The following is a 15058-nucleotide window of genomic DNA, read 5'->3' as shown; positions in this document are numbered from 1 at the left end:
GAGGCCATTGTGCATAGTCTTGGTGTAGAGGCCACCAGGACTATTTTTCAGTTCCGCCTCTCACTGTGTATGAAAAGTTGGGGTTTGCAGATGCCTTGCATGAAGTAGAAGACTTTGAGGGTGAGTCTCTACAGCCTCGAACCACACAAAGTGAATTTTGCAAAGACCATATACCTATATTACAAAAGGAAAAAAAATCAGGGGGAACAAAACAATGAAGTGGCTAAAGCTCAGGAAGAAATTGTGCAGGTGAATGAGTGCAGCCATATTCAAGTAGACATGCGGGAAGATTCAGTTACAACTGATACAATTGCTACTGACTCAGAATCAGAGCAAAATTTTTCTGGTATAGATTCTACTATAGAGGTGATTGAAGATACTAGTACAGGTTTTGCCAAAGAGTTGATTAATGATACATATGTCATAGGTCAAAGAAGGGCTATTGTTGATAACAACAAGACCATGGATTTTGGTATTACCAGATTTATCGAATTTGGATGTACCAGATTTTGAGGACTTGGCTAAGCAAGAGTATGTGCTTGATTCAAAGGGCGTGAAGACTTCTTCATTGACAAGTTTTTGTGAAGCACAGCTACCAAATTGGAAAGCTGATCTTGAACGTGATTATGATTATTGAGAGGGGGTGTAGACTCCTTTGACATGCTTCTATGACCTAGAGCTGCCAATCTGGGAGACTGATCCTGAATTTGATGATGGTGATTCAGAGAGGGAGCAAAATTCTTCTCTATCAAGAATTTGTGACACAGGAGTCACACTATGGCAAAATGATCATGAACTTGAGGATGTTGATTTAGAGGGGGCTGCATAGTGAAGTGCAATCTCTTGTTGATGAATATGATTGGTTTCATTGTGCTGATGATACAGACAGGAGAGTAGATGGAATTTTCAATGTGCAGGTTGAACTTTGTGCTACAAAAGTCAATGGTATCTGGATGAGTGTGCAGACTTGAGGAGAAATTTACAATTGATATGTTTAGTATGCATGTCACATGTGGAAATCCTAGTTTACAGTAGCTTGAGATGTGCAAGATGGAGGAACCTTCTGAAGTGGTGGACCTAGACCTTATGTGCTTATTGGAGGAAGCTTTGGAAGGGTTCTCAAATACAAATGCTAAGGATACCAATTAATCCAGATTCATGCATGAGGCAATTTGTTCAGATGCAGCAAATGATGAACTTATGCATTTGTTAGATGATGCTCTACTTGATTTTGAGCCTCTACGAGATAGAGAATTCTTTTTAGATACATCTTTTGAGCCTAATGAAGAGGTTTACTAGAGACTTGATGTATTTAGATATGCATGATTGGGATTCCAATACTAGTGAGAGTGAAGGTGCACTGCCAATGATTTTACCTGTGATTGATGATCGACAATTGGATGAGCCAGTTGCACAGGGGATATGGCACTATCTGGTGCTACCTGATGCTATATGGAATCTGATGTTACCCTATGATGTAGGGGATTTTGAGCTAGCTTTTGACCCAGGACGTGACATATATATGCATGATCCGGGGCAATTGACTTATATGCCATATGATCCAGGCGGTTTGTATGAAGATTTGTGGGTTAATGTATGTTTATGTTGTAATGATTGAAAATTCTTGTATTTCCCCTATGATCCTGGAGTATGGTGCAAAATTTTTAAAGGAATGCTCACAGTGGTACAGATGATTAGTTTCCTGTTTGATCTCGGGGGCTATTAAAGTGCAAAGTTGCAAATTTGAAGAGTACCAGTTATCTGTTGTAGCAGGTTGCATGGTACAAGGTTTTGTTTCCTCAATCTATGCTAAGTCAAAATAGTTTTTTTGTTATGCGGTCAATAAGCTTACATGACTGGCTTCCAGTTGGTTTCTTTGAATAATTGATAAAGTATCTTCACATCTTTTGAGTTGGTTATGCTACCAGAACTTGAGGTAAAGGACTTGACGGCCATTCCGTGTGCAGACAGAGTAAGGCATACTTGAGCTTGATAGGTTTCCTTAAAGAGAGCTTAATGGTCAATCCATGTGCATCATTAACTGGAGCACTTGAGTCTGGCGGGGTTCACTAAATAATTTATCCATGATTGAATGCTTTGAAGATACGACAGATATAGTTCATAGATTTTTGATGGGCAGCTACCTAATGATTAGGCTAGAACATTGATGATATGGTATAAGCCTTATTTCAGTTTTCATATGTTTACCAGCTATGTGAGTCTGATGATGGCAAAGAGCTTAAGGTACCTATAGAAGATGCAGATTGAAGTGCAGTTGGCACAGACCGGAGATTGTGCAGGTTCAGAGGGGGTGGATGTCGTGCAGCACCATTCCCATGCTAGGAAAGATGCCAGAAAAATGTACATCAAGCTTATTTGAAGCTTACATGATTAATAAACAGTGTTCAGGGCCTGGTAACATGCCAAGTTTAATGTTGAATGTATGTCAAATGCAGTTTAAAAGGGCCAATAGATGCCTTAATGATGCTAAATAGGATTATGCTTGAAGTGAGTATAGATGGATAGTATGATCTAGAACTGCAGTGCTTGTAGTGCTCTATCATTCTGTCTTTACGGCTCGTCGATTGGAGCTATAATGAAGAAGTTATGGCAATTTGAAGTTTGAGTCGATTGCAGATCCGTACCGGATTGGGCAACTGCAGAAGCTGAGGTGACAAAATTGAAATGAATGCATCAGGCTGAAGTGCTCAATTTCTAGATCGCGTCAGTATTTTCAGATCAGTGATCAGAGTCCCGATCGCCAAGATATTGGTCGATAAAGATTCACCAGGGGCCAGTTCAGTCCCGCTCAATCGGTGTGCCATCTGGGAATTTTTGACTTCGACCAAGTTTTGGAACATCATGCAAGAATGTGTTGGTTGATATGTTGTGCCTGACAATAATATTAGTTATTGGATATTGCTAATGGCAGGAAAAGCCCAACACGGCTATGGCTTAAGGAGATACGAAGTCAAGGTTCTCTCTCAAAATGCAATCACCTATAGTAACATCTTGAAGGCTGTGTCGGAGAAAATGGTAGAAAAATTGACAATGATATTGTTAGTCAAGGACTGTTGGAGGAAGAAGCCAAATGATTTTGGCCACCCAATCGAGCCATGTATACCAAATGTGGTGCCCATCAAATATTGGCCAAGGGCCGCTAGGCTGGTCGGGAAAAGCGATCCATGTTACGCCGGGATCATGAGGTCAAATCCAAATCCTCCTAGCCTTTGACGTCCAAACCCCTTCTACCAAAGTAGAAAAGGGGCACTGGGGTGGCGATGGGGACTCAAGGTTTTCCAAGGTCATCTTGAGAACACTAGTCGTAGTGCACACAAGGGCCAAATAATAAGGCCTATCCAAAAGCCATTAAAAAGGCCACCCAAAATTCACCCTAAAGGATGGCCGCCCATTAGGAAAAATTATTTGTGCATCCTCAAATTTGGTGTTTATCAACACCACAATTCTTTAAGATTTCATTCTACCCCATCAGCACAAGTATATGAACATTTTTCACACTGTAAATGGGAAATTCCCAAATTACATGAATTTAGTCAATTTGGAGATTTCCATAATGAGGGATTTTTACCATATTACCTAATTTGGTCTTTTAAGCACCCTTTTCATTATGAATGCATCATTTTTATATCCTCCATAGCCTTGCAAGTGGTATCAAAGCATAATATAAGGCTATTATTATTATAGTAATTGTAAATATCTCCGTTCACGATGTCTTCTTTGCATTTTTGTGTTAAATCTTGAGAATTTCCCTTTTCATTTTATTATAGCTCTTTAAAAAAAAATGTAATTGATTAAGCCACATTTTTCCACCTTAACCAAGCCTTACAAGTGCCATAAGGTATAAGCTTCCACCTTACATGCACATTACTCCACCTGTCATGGCGGGGAGTATGTAAATTACACAAGGGGAGATGGACAGGGTCTTTTGCCAAGTCTTTCTCATCACCTTCCAGCCGAACAAGTCTATGGAGAGCGAGAAAGCTTCCGTCCTTTTAGTCACGGCCAAGGTATGCCCGCATATGGAGGGCAACAATAGATGCAGTCTCGCACAACGAATACAAGAAAAACACCCTAAGTTGCAGCTTCAACATGCCCCCTAAAAAAGCCACTCCTACTCCTGGTTTCCCTCTTGGATCTGCAAAGGGCACGGGTTCCCTTTTTCCTTAAAACAAAGCTCTGCACCAAGTTCAAGTTGGGGACTTGCACTTTCAATGAGCGCTACCATTTTTCTCATGGCATGGAAGACCTTAGAAAGCCCCCTGTTAGCTGGGAGACAATGGTTGTGAATGTGGGGCAAGGAAGCCCTTTTCCTGGTAGAACAATAGGTGATGGAAACCTGCAACAACAAAAAAAGGCATCTAAACCTTGTTGGTTTTTTGCAGATGGTAAAGAATTCCCTTATGGGGACAGATGCACTTTTGTTCATGTCGCTGGTGATGATGCCTATCCAGCTTCTGGATTTAGCGCTCAGATGGCCGAGGATTGTCTACTCCAACGCTCAAAACTCATATGTGTGTGAGGTGGGAAAGAGGGGAAGCTTGTAACTACGGGGAGAGATGCCATTATGCACATGGCTATGTGGACTTGCAGAGTGACAATGGAGTGTCAGCCTACAGTAACAACCATGTTCCAACAGCTTGGGTTTCTAAGGTCTGCTAGGCCATGGGAAAAATTGCAATATTCAAACCCAAGCTTGGAGACTCCATTCTTTGTGCCTCAGTTTTCACATGCTAAGCCCATGAATTTCCTCTTTCTTTGCTGCTGCTGTTCCACTCTGGGGATCGCATTTTATGACAACTACAAATGCTCCTCCCCTGAATGCCTATCCTACCGCAGGCACATAAGCACAACCAGCACAAATTCTATGTACTTGCATTTGCACAAAATATCCACATTTTGTATTCACCTATGAATTTACACATTTGCACTAGATCAAAGCATGATCATAATCGGCTTCACAATGATGATATTTGTACAAGGGGTTAGACATTTTCGCAAATGAAATGCGGTAAGACCTACCCTAAAACTTATGCATGGATGTATCCAAGTGTGAACCCAAGTGTGGTGCATCTAATTAGAACCACAACTTGATGAAATCAATTGTGAACTCATGCTTATTTAAGAATTTCCATTGACAACCATGAGCTAATGTATCCAGAAAGAACTAGCCATGATGTATCTTGATATACCTAGGATGAATCTGGGTTTAAGGGGGCAATTGTTAGGTAAACCCAAGCTTCATGAAGAATCCACTCTTGTGTGTGCAACACTTGACATCCATGTGTCAACCCAAGGCATCACTTCATGCATGTCATCCACCTAGCAATCTATGTGTCACCCTATGTGTCAAAAGACTACATCCTTCACTATGCCTATATAAGAGGCTATTTTGTACATGTATTTTAACTCTGATAATTAAGCACCCTTTTCATTATGAATGCATCACTTTTATATCCGTCATAGCCTTGCACACAACTATCCAAATTCCCTTTGAAACAAGAACATGTTGCATCATGTAAGCCCACATTGGGTAGTTGTCCCATACAATTATCCTTAGCAACAACCATCTTGAACAAATTTGTGTTGTTGTCTACCATGGCAAGTGAATGCAGCTGATGTTTTAATTTCCCACAAAGAGGTAAAATGAAGTAGGACAAACACGTTGTCGAGAAATTTGCGGTCTTGCTAGGAAAGCACCGGGCTTATGGCTGTGAGAGTTTGTGAGAGAACTCAACAAAAACTATATGAAAGAGTTAAACCATAGATGCCATGAAGACTAGGGTTTGGAAAGAAGTACAATCAAAGAAAACCCACTCTTTCTCTCTTGCACTCACACACACAAAGAAAGAACACAAAAGAGAATGTCAAAACAGCACAAAGATGAAAACATCAAGGCTATGGTCATATCGTATCATGGGTAATATGAAAAGGTTAATAGATGAGTTAATGGCATTCAATATTGGCTGACCAAATAGGCTACGAATTGTTCTTTGGAATTGTAGTTTTGTGCTTACCATAATATATATATTTTGTCTAGTGAGATTGGGATTAATTGTGTGTACAAATCCTCTTGGTTCATAGCAAGATAACTACGCTTACGTCAAAATAAAAGTTATAGTCTATGAGAGGTAGTATGATGGGATCCGGTGATAGAAGTATTTCATTGAGCCTTTATGGGCCAAAGAGAAACACTATACGTTGTTGAAAGTGTATTTTACGGCTAATCCATACGTTAATTCTAATAGATCGTACAGAGTGAAAGCGATAGAAATTATCATCATGTGGATTATTCATCTAGGATAGTATGTGAGAAATGTAGATATGAGAGAAGTGAAGAGATGAGACAAGCCCTATTCTTGCCCATAGGCAATAAGGATACTGCCGGGAGAGATGTACCTGTAGCAAAGAGAACCTAGAATTTGTAGAGAGGATGAATTAATAAGAGTGAGAGAGATAGGTTTGGTTAAGGAGATGAGATTAGATATATATATATATATATATGTTGGATTAGAGATGGAAAAGAAAACAACAAGAAATCAAGAAAACATCAATGTAGAACACATCTTACTTGACAAACCCTTCCGCACCATTATTGATGGAGAGAGAAGAAGAGTGGATAATTCCACTTTGATTGATACACTAAGTGCAAGACCTTCTTTGATTAGAGTTGATCTTCCAAGGTTATCTTGTTGCAAGAATGGCTAATCTTCTTCTAGGAGAAAGTGTAGGCTTAGGCTTATGTTAATGACTAAGTACAATTTGGCATTACTACTCCCTCCCTCATGAATTCCTCTCATCAATGGTTTGAATGCTTGAGTTATTTTCAAGGAAGAAGAGGTCCCATTTTATAGGTGAAGGGAACCCACAAGGGTTTACACAAGAAGAGAAGAGCCAGTGTGAACAGAAATTGGAAAAGTTGGAAATGAGCTGTCCCTGCATGATGTGGGTAGACTAGGGTCCAGTAATTTGATCATATCTCCTCAACCGTGGCTCCAAATAAAAAAGTAAAAGTATGGGCATAAACGTAAGCTCATTACTTACGACTTCCTTTTTATATGTATTTTCCAATTCGGATTGGAACCTTGTGTAAAAAATTCATCAAAATAGGGTCCATTTCTGGCAGCAAAAGTCTTATTGTGGTCCCCTTAGCCTAGTCTTTCATTTGATTCCAAAAGCCACCTCATGCCATATGAAATCATGACATTGCTCCTTGAAAAAGTTTTGTAATCATGCTTGCAATAATGCATTAAAATAAGTGTATCTTGGAAATCATGCCACCTAGTGTCCCACTAGGATTTGATTCCCTCCTAGTAGCTATTTAGAAAGAAATATAAGAAAAATATGAAAAATACATAGAATATATATATATTGGAGTTTACCGTAGATATAGGATCTAGCTAAGGCGTGAGATGATAATGAGATAGTAAAAATAAAGAATCAATGCTTTTTGCCCCAAGTTAAAGAGGCAGAGCTATTAACGCTTTTTCCATAGTATTTTATGATGGTAAAGTAAGAATAGGTTACCCTTGAGATAAATAATAGGATGAGATAGAAATAATATTATTATACTTAAATATGCATATGTACATTATAGAAAAATATAACTATGTATCTGACAAGTTACAAGATAACTCTTGTAGCATGCGTTCCCACTATGTACGTGTCACAGCACGACATCCACCCCCTCTAAACCTGCACATCCTCCGGCATGTGCCAGCCTCATGGTAACTTGTGAAAACAATTGTATCCCCTGTCATCCCATGACCTTCTCCAGGATCATATGGGTAACTCAAAAACTTGTATTGTACTAAGCATTGAGATTCTCCGCATCTTTTAATTCCTCTCGGATTAGAAGGAATTGTTATATACATCTGTCTCCAAAACATCTGTAACAAATCTCCATTATGCGCAAAATCTTCATGACGAAGAGACATAAGTTCCTCATCCTCCTCTTCAAAAAACACTTCGAGGCTTCCTGTAATATACTCGAAAGATTTTTGAAATTGCACTTCAACCTTCTCACCAACCTGTAAATCCATATGTACCTCTTTCGCATAGAAGTCTGAATCTGCATCTTCATTCTCAAAAGAATCCTCTAGATAGCCTTTCTCAACATCCACAAAAACCTCACAAATATGCATGGTAAACCTCTCATCAATTCTCTCAGCTTTTACCAAATACCTCTCCAGCTTTACAACATAAAACTTTGCATACCTCTCAAATATGGTGTCTAATTCCCTTTCCAAATCATCCTGGTAGGTATGCTCCCGGTCACTTGTAACAGACTGCTCAAAAATCTCCTTGGAGTTAGTCTCTGACACAATATCTTCACCCCTTCTTCCTTTTTGACCCATCCCTAAATTATCTTCAACTGAATCATGTATCCACTCATCTAGTTGAGGACCCTTCTTCATTACATGCTTCTGGTGTCAGCATAGAGCTAGCATCCTCTTCTTGCTTCAAGGCATCACCATGTATACCCTTCATATCCATAGCAGATAGATTCTCACAAACCTGCTTGCAATTTATACCCTGTGACACAAGACCTAAATCTCTTTTATGCCTCAGATATTGTTTGCATACCTGCAGGCAACCGAAATTCTTAAAACCCTGTATAGTAGGCACTTTATGGCAAGCATCTTTATTTGCATCTTCACACAGATGAGAAATATCACCCCAATCACAGACCATATCCGAAGAGGTTTCTTGCTCTTCTACTCTATCCTCTAATGTCACTTCAACCTGTATAGCATTCCCAAACATTTCTCTATCTTTGATTTGTGAATCTTGAAGATTCATAGCTTCATCCGCAGAACCCCAATCCTCATGCAAAGAATCTGCATATGTCATTCCTGCAAACATGACTTCAAAAACGTCATCATCACGAATAGGCAATCCAAAATCAGCTGATGCTGAAGACTCCAAACTTTGCATAACACCTTCCTCTACCATGGAATTGTGAAAGCTTGCTGCATCTAGCTCCAAATATGGCACAATTTCATGGGTCATCTGCATCACATCTGCTACCCCATATATACAAGACATACATATTACTCTTTCAATGCACTTCTCTTCTTCCACCTCGTCTAGCTGATGTACTTCACAACCCGCAATGCTACTAGCAGAGCTATACTCACAACGGAAGAGATTTTCAGTCACCCCCTCTAAATTAGCACTTCTCCAACTAGGCATATCCATTTGGGTAGTACCACATGCATCAAACTCGCATAGGAAAGCATTGATAATGACTTCTTCATCCTGGTATATGTCTTCAGCATAGGCATCCGGCTCTTCTAAACTTGGTAAAAGTTCCTGGATCTGCTCAAAAGTAGATTGTAGCACATCACTAATATAGCCGTCTTCCACCTGTTTTCCCTTCACACCCTCTGTCAAAACCATAGCATCCTCATCCTTGTATATACACTCATGTGCATCTTCAAACGAATCAAAAGGAGCATCCAAATAATATATCATAGCCGACGAGTTTGCATCATCCTCTAAGTCGCTTTGAGCCATTTCAGGCGCTTGGATAGCATCATGAGAGTCATTATCTTGAGATACGAAGGTTACAAGACCCAAACATGCATAAATAGCTTCCACTATGTCTGCTTCATCTACATACAATAAATTTGCATCTTGCAAAAGATATGCATCTATTAGTGCTTCTAAATTAGCCTGTATGGATGTGTTGACACTTGCATGGCTTACAGGAGACACCAACTCTAGCTAGTCGCATCCACTTCCACTCTGCTCCATCTCTTGGTCATGATGTTCCAAGCATACCTGTGTTATAGGTGTAGAAAACGCACCCTAGTTGCTTGCATATACACTTGCATAGTCTTGAACTTGGTGCTTGAAATCATCACTCACAAGTTCAACAAATGCTGCAATCATCCGAGCTTCTGGAATTGCTTGAAGCCTCATCTCTGTCACATAACACTCAAGATATCCTTTTGGATCACAGCCTTTGAATATATTAAGCTCATTATATACGGATTGCCTCGCGCTTTCAATCGCTTTTTGAATCCGGTCTTCTTCCTCAAGGCATTTGCATCTATCTGCAAGCTCTTTCATTTCAGCATATAGCTACTCCACTTTGCTAGCCATCTTTATGTACTCTCACCCCGGCTTGTTCGCGTCGGGTTCACCAAAAATATGTCGAGAAATTTACGGTCTTTCCAGGAAAGCACCGGGCTTATGGCTGTGAGAGTTTGTGAGAGAACTCAACAAAAACTATATGAAGGAGTTAAACCATAGATGCCATGAAGACTAGGGTTTGGAAAGAAGTGCAATCAAAGAAGACCCACTCTTTCTCTCTTGCACTCACACACACAAAGAAAGAACACAAAAGAGAATATCAAAACAACACAAAGATGAAAACATCAATGCTATGGTCATATCCTATCATGGGTAATATGAAAGGGTTAATAGATGAGTTAATGGAATTCAATCTTGGCTGACCAAATAGGCTACGAATTGTTCTTTGGAATTGTAGTTTTGTGCTTACCATAATATATATATTTTGTCTAGTGATTGGCATTAATTGTGTGTACAAATCCTCTTGGTTCATAGCAAGATAACTACCCTTACGTCAAAAGAAAAGTTATAGTCTATGAGAGGTAGTATGATAGGATCCGGTGATAGAAGTATTTCATTGAGCCTTTCTAGGCCAAAGAGAAACACTATACGTTGTTGAAATTGTATTTTATGGCTAATCCATAAGTTAATTCTAATAGATTGTACAGAGTGGAAGCGATATAAATTATCATCATGTGGATTATTCATCTAGGATAGTATGTGAGAAATGTAGATATGAGAGAAGTGAAGAGATGAGACAAGCCCTATTCTTGCCCGTAGGCAATAAGGATATTGCCGGGAGAGATGTACCTGTAGCAAAGAGAACCTAGAATTTGTAGAGAGGATGAATTACTAAGATTGAGAGAGATAGGTTTGGTTAAGGAGATGAGATTAGATATATATATATGTTGGATTAGAGATGAAAAAGAAAACAACAAGAAATCAAGAAAACATCAATGTAGAACACATCTTACTTGACAAACCCTTCCGCACCATTATTGATGGAGAGAGAAGAGTGGATAATTCCACTTTGATTGATACACCAAGTGCAAGACCTTCTTTGATTAGAGTTGATCTTCCAAGGTTAGCTTGTTGAAAGAATGGCTAGTCTTCTTCTAGGAGAAAGTATAGGCTTAGGCTTATGTTAATGACTAAGTACAATTTGGCATTACTACTCCCTCCCTCATGAATTCCTCTCATCAATGGCTTGAATGCTTGAGTTATTTTCAAGGAAGAAGAGGTCCCATTTTATAGGTGAAGGGAACCCACAAGGCTTTACACAAGAAGAGAAGAGCCAGTGTGAACAGAAATTTGAAAAGTTGGAAATGAGCTTACCCTGCATGATGTGGGCAGACTGGGGTCCAGTATTTTGATCATATCTCCTCAACCGTGGCTCCAAATAAAAAAGTAAAAATATGGGCAGAAACTTCAGCTCATTACCTACGACTTACTTTTTATATGCGTTTTCCAATTCGGATTGTAACCTTGTGTAAAAAATTCATCAAAATAGGGTCCATTTTTGGCAGCAAAAGTCTTCGAATCCTGTGGTCCCCTTAGCCGAGTCTTTCATTTGATTCCAAAGGACACCTCATGCCATATGAAAGCATGACATTGCTCCTTGACAAAGTTTTGTAATCATGCTTGCAATAATGCATTAAAATAATTGTATCTTTGAAATCATGCCACCTAGTGTCCCACTAGGATTTGATTCGGGACACTAGGATTTGATTCCCTGGTGGTAGCTATTTAGAAAGAAATATAAGAAAAATTTAAAAAATACATAGAATATATATATATTGGAGTTTACCATAGATATAGGATCTAGCTAAGTTGTGAGATGATAATGAGATAGTAGAAATAAAGAATCAATGCTTTTTGTCCCAAGTTAAAGAGGCAGAGCTATTGACGCTTTTTCCATAATATTTTTTGATGGGAATAGGTTACCCTTGAGATAAATAATAGGATGAGATAGAAAACATATTATTATACTTAAATATGCATATGTACATTATAGAAAATATAACTATGTATCTAAAAAGTTACAAGATAACTCTTGTAGCATGCATTCCCACTATGTACGTGTCACAACACGACAACGTGTTATATGTTGGGGTAAAGCCCTATGTGGCCGGTTAGAGGCCAGGTGCCAGCCCACGTATGTACATATCCTTATTCTCATATGGAAACCTTTACGCAAATGAGACATGCCTCATCTCTCTGCATAGCTGCGTACTCATGAAGACTATGTCGTCTTGTACGTGACATACTCACATCACATGATCCGTGCCAGTAGTGCAGATAGTTGTGCAGCAGGGCATGTCATTCGCGGATTGGATGACAAATATGGATGGATTGAGTGCTGAGGATTCACTAGTTATTCATGGGTGAAAGCATGTTAACCTGTCAGGCTTTTTCATGTCCCGGACAATGCTAACTAGCACAATTTTGACATATGCGAACTAGTACAATAACTTGAGCTACATCTCCAAGATCTATGACATATGATATATCAATAGAAAGCACTTGAAACAAGAATCCAAATGTACAACCTCCGACAAATTTTGATATTATTTGTAAAAAATTTACCGGGCACCGAACTTTTTGAAGATGTGCTAACTTGAAACTGCTAACTAGCACAAAAAGCACGACAAGTTAACATGCTTTCACCCTCATACATTCATGAATATGGTTAGGTCAGAGGCTGTAAGAGGCCAGGGGTCCGTCCACTATACTTATCCATTATGTATATAATAGAATAAGGGGGCTCACATGTAGAGAGTGAGTTTTAGCCCCTGCAAACACAAGGTCTCCTCTCTTCTCCATTGTTGCACACACTCACACCCGCTCTCACTCATTCTCACATTCTGCTCATATAGTGAGATTTGGGAGCTCCACCCCACATCCTATGTACTCTCTCTCTCTCTCTCTCTCTCTCTCTCTCTCTCTCTCTCTCTCTCTCTCCACACACGCACCGCATTCTCACACTCACACTATATAGCACAACCCGAGTAAGGAACTTGTTCTCCAAAAAAGTGCACTTACAAAAAATTTGCACAAAAGGAGAAAATTGCCTATGTAGTATTGGTTGTAGTGGAAACGGAGGCCTAATGAGCCCAAATGAAAATTTTGAGAAGACCAAGCTCTATTCGTTTTCCCAAAGTAATTTTTTCACCTGCTGACGCTCACCAAAGCTCACCCAAATCAAAGAAAGTGAGCATGCATATGCTGGCAATGCTGTCGAGGACGTAACCTGCTCAGATACCAATTGTTGGAAATAGGTTTGCAGGGAAACACACACAACTTGGAGAAGATGAAGAAGCTCAAGGCACACAACAAAGATTGTATTGCTTAGTGCACAATATAAAGATAAGATATCCCTACAAGGATGGGTGTATATATAATGCACGGGGGAAAAACCTCCTAGTGAGGAAAAAAATTCCTTAGCGCTCCTAAGTGTGTTCACACACATCAATACTACATAAGTACGGTAACATCCTAAAAAAAGATATGGAACACCATTTCGGATAGTGTGTCTACTCAACAAGAGATTATTAAGAAGTTCCATAAAAATGTATGGGCAAGACGTCAAGTTGTATGGGAAAACATTTTCCCAAGTAAAAGAAACATATTGGTGGAAAAGGATATATATGGATGTGTCTGAGGTGGACTTGGTCACAATGCCTTTGGGATTTTGACAAATGTGGAGATTTGATCAATCAAGTTGAGGGACGTGCATTGAGAAAAAAGAATAAAAAGGCTATAAGTTCCTTCTTGAATATGTGATTTGTCATTATAGATGTGCGAGAAAGATAAATTCAGATAGAGGAGAATTGGATGCTAATGGAGCACGAAATTCTTCTCTAGGATGTGCATCAAACTAGCTTTAATGTGATCTTATAACCTAGAGGGAAATGGCCAGACTAAAAGAGTGAATCCTCCAATAATCAAACCTTTGGCTAAGGGTTTTGAAAGTAAGCTTGGAGAGTTGCCAAGTTTATTGCCATTTGCATTATGGGCTGACCCTTCAACACATAGTTTAGTCATTGGCTATATGCCTATTGAATTGATGCTTTGCCTCGGCCCATGGAAAAGCAGAGCATGATGGGTAGGAACAGTTGTTAAGAGGTCTTCAATTCTTTGACTTGCATTGAAATGCTATGGAGTTTCTTTGCCTCGGGCCATGGCAAAGCAGAGCATGATGGGACATGGTAAGAGGGCTTTCACACATGAGCAGTGTTTGTATAGCATTGGAATTCTTGCGATTTGTTGTCCACAACCGAAGTACAAATGTGTGATTGTGCTATATGCAGCACCCTGTTTTCCGTCAGAGCCGCTACAAAACATTGGTTGTTGTAAGTGCAGTTTGTGTATAGAGTCAATAAGGCTATTTTCAAGCATGGAGGCAATGAAGTAGCTCGTGGCCACAAAACATAAGAATTGCATTAATTAAAACCAAGCTAAGATGTTCTTTTTACTTTTCTTCTTAAGGCAATAAAGGACCACTACTTTGTCATGTAGCCTGGCACCATCCAATGTAAGTTTTTTTCATTGAGGAATATGAGTCACATTTGCCAACAGGCTATTATTGTAAGTTTACCCGATTCCCCCCTTTTTTTCGATTGAGTTAAAGAGAAACATAACATTGCTGGACTATTGTTTCTATAGAACTTTGATTTAGGAAAGCAAAAAGTGAGCAACGTCCGTATGATGTAAACTTTTTTGTGAGTAATAGTATGGTATGACATGCTTGCATATGTCTAAAACAGGTAGAAAAGAAGAGCGTGATTAATAGCTACACATTAAACTAGCATTTCAAACTCTGTGCACACTCTTTCGCTTTCTCTCTCCTTCCCTCTCGGTCCCCCCGCCCCCCCCTTCGTGTGTGTGTGTGTGTGTGTGTGTGTGTGTGTGTTTCCAATTCATACATAAAGCACTATCAACTGAAAGTTCTATTTCCAAT

The 15058-nt window shown here is 39.4% G+C and overlaps 1 pseudogene; it reads left to right on the top strand.

The window, feature by feature from the left end:
* The first annotated feature begins 279 nt into the window (after nucleotides 1-279).
* On the top strand, nucleotides 280-4952 carry LOC147446095 (zinc finger CCCH domain-containing protein 39-like; annotated as a pseudogene).
* Nucleotides 4953-15058: the final 10106 nt, after the last annotated feature.

The sequence above is a fragment of the Adiantum capillus-veneris genome, chromosome 12 (assembly GCF_014529385.1).
Source record: "Adiantum capillus-veneris isolate H3 chromosome 12, ASM1452938v2, whole genome shotgun sequence".
Classification (NCBI taxonomy): Eukaryota; Viridiplantae; Streptophyta; class Polypodiopsida; order Polypodiales; family Pteridaceae; genus Adiantum; species Adiantum capillus-veneris.
Note: the sequence above shows the minus strand (reverse complement) of the source record. Positions and strands in the feature narration are given on the sequence as shown.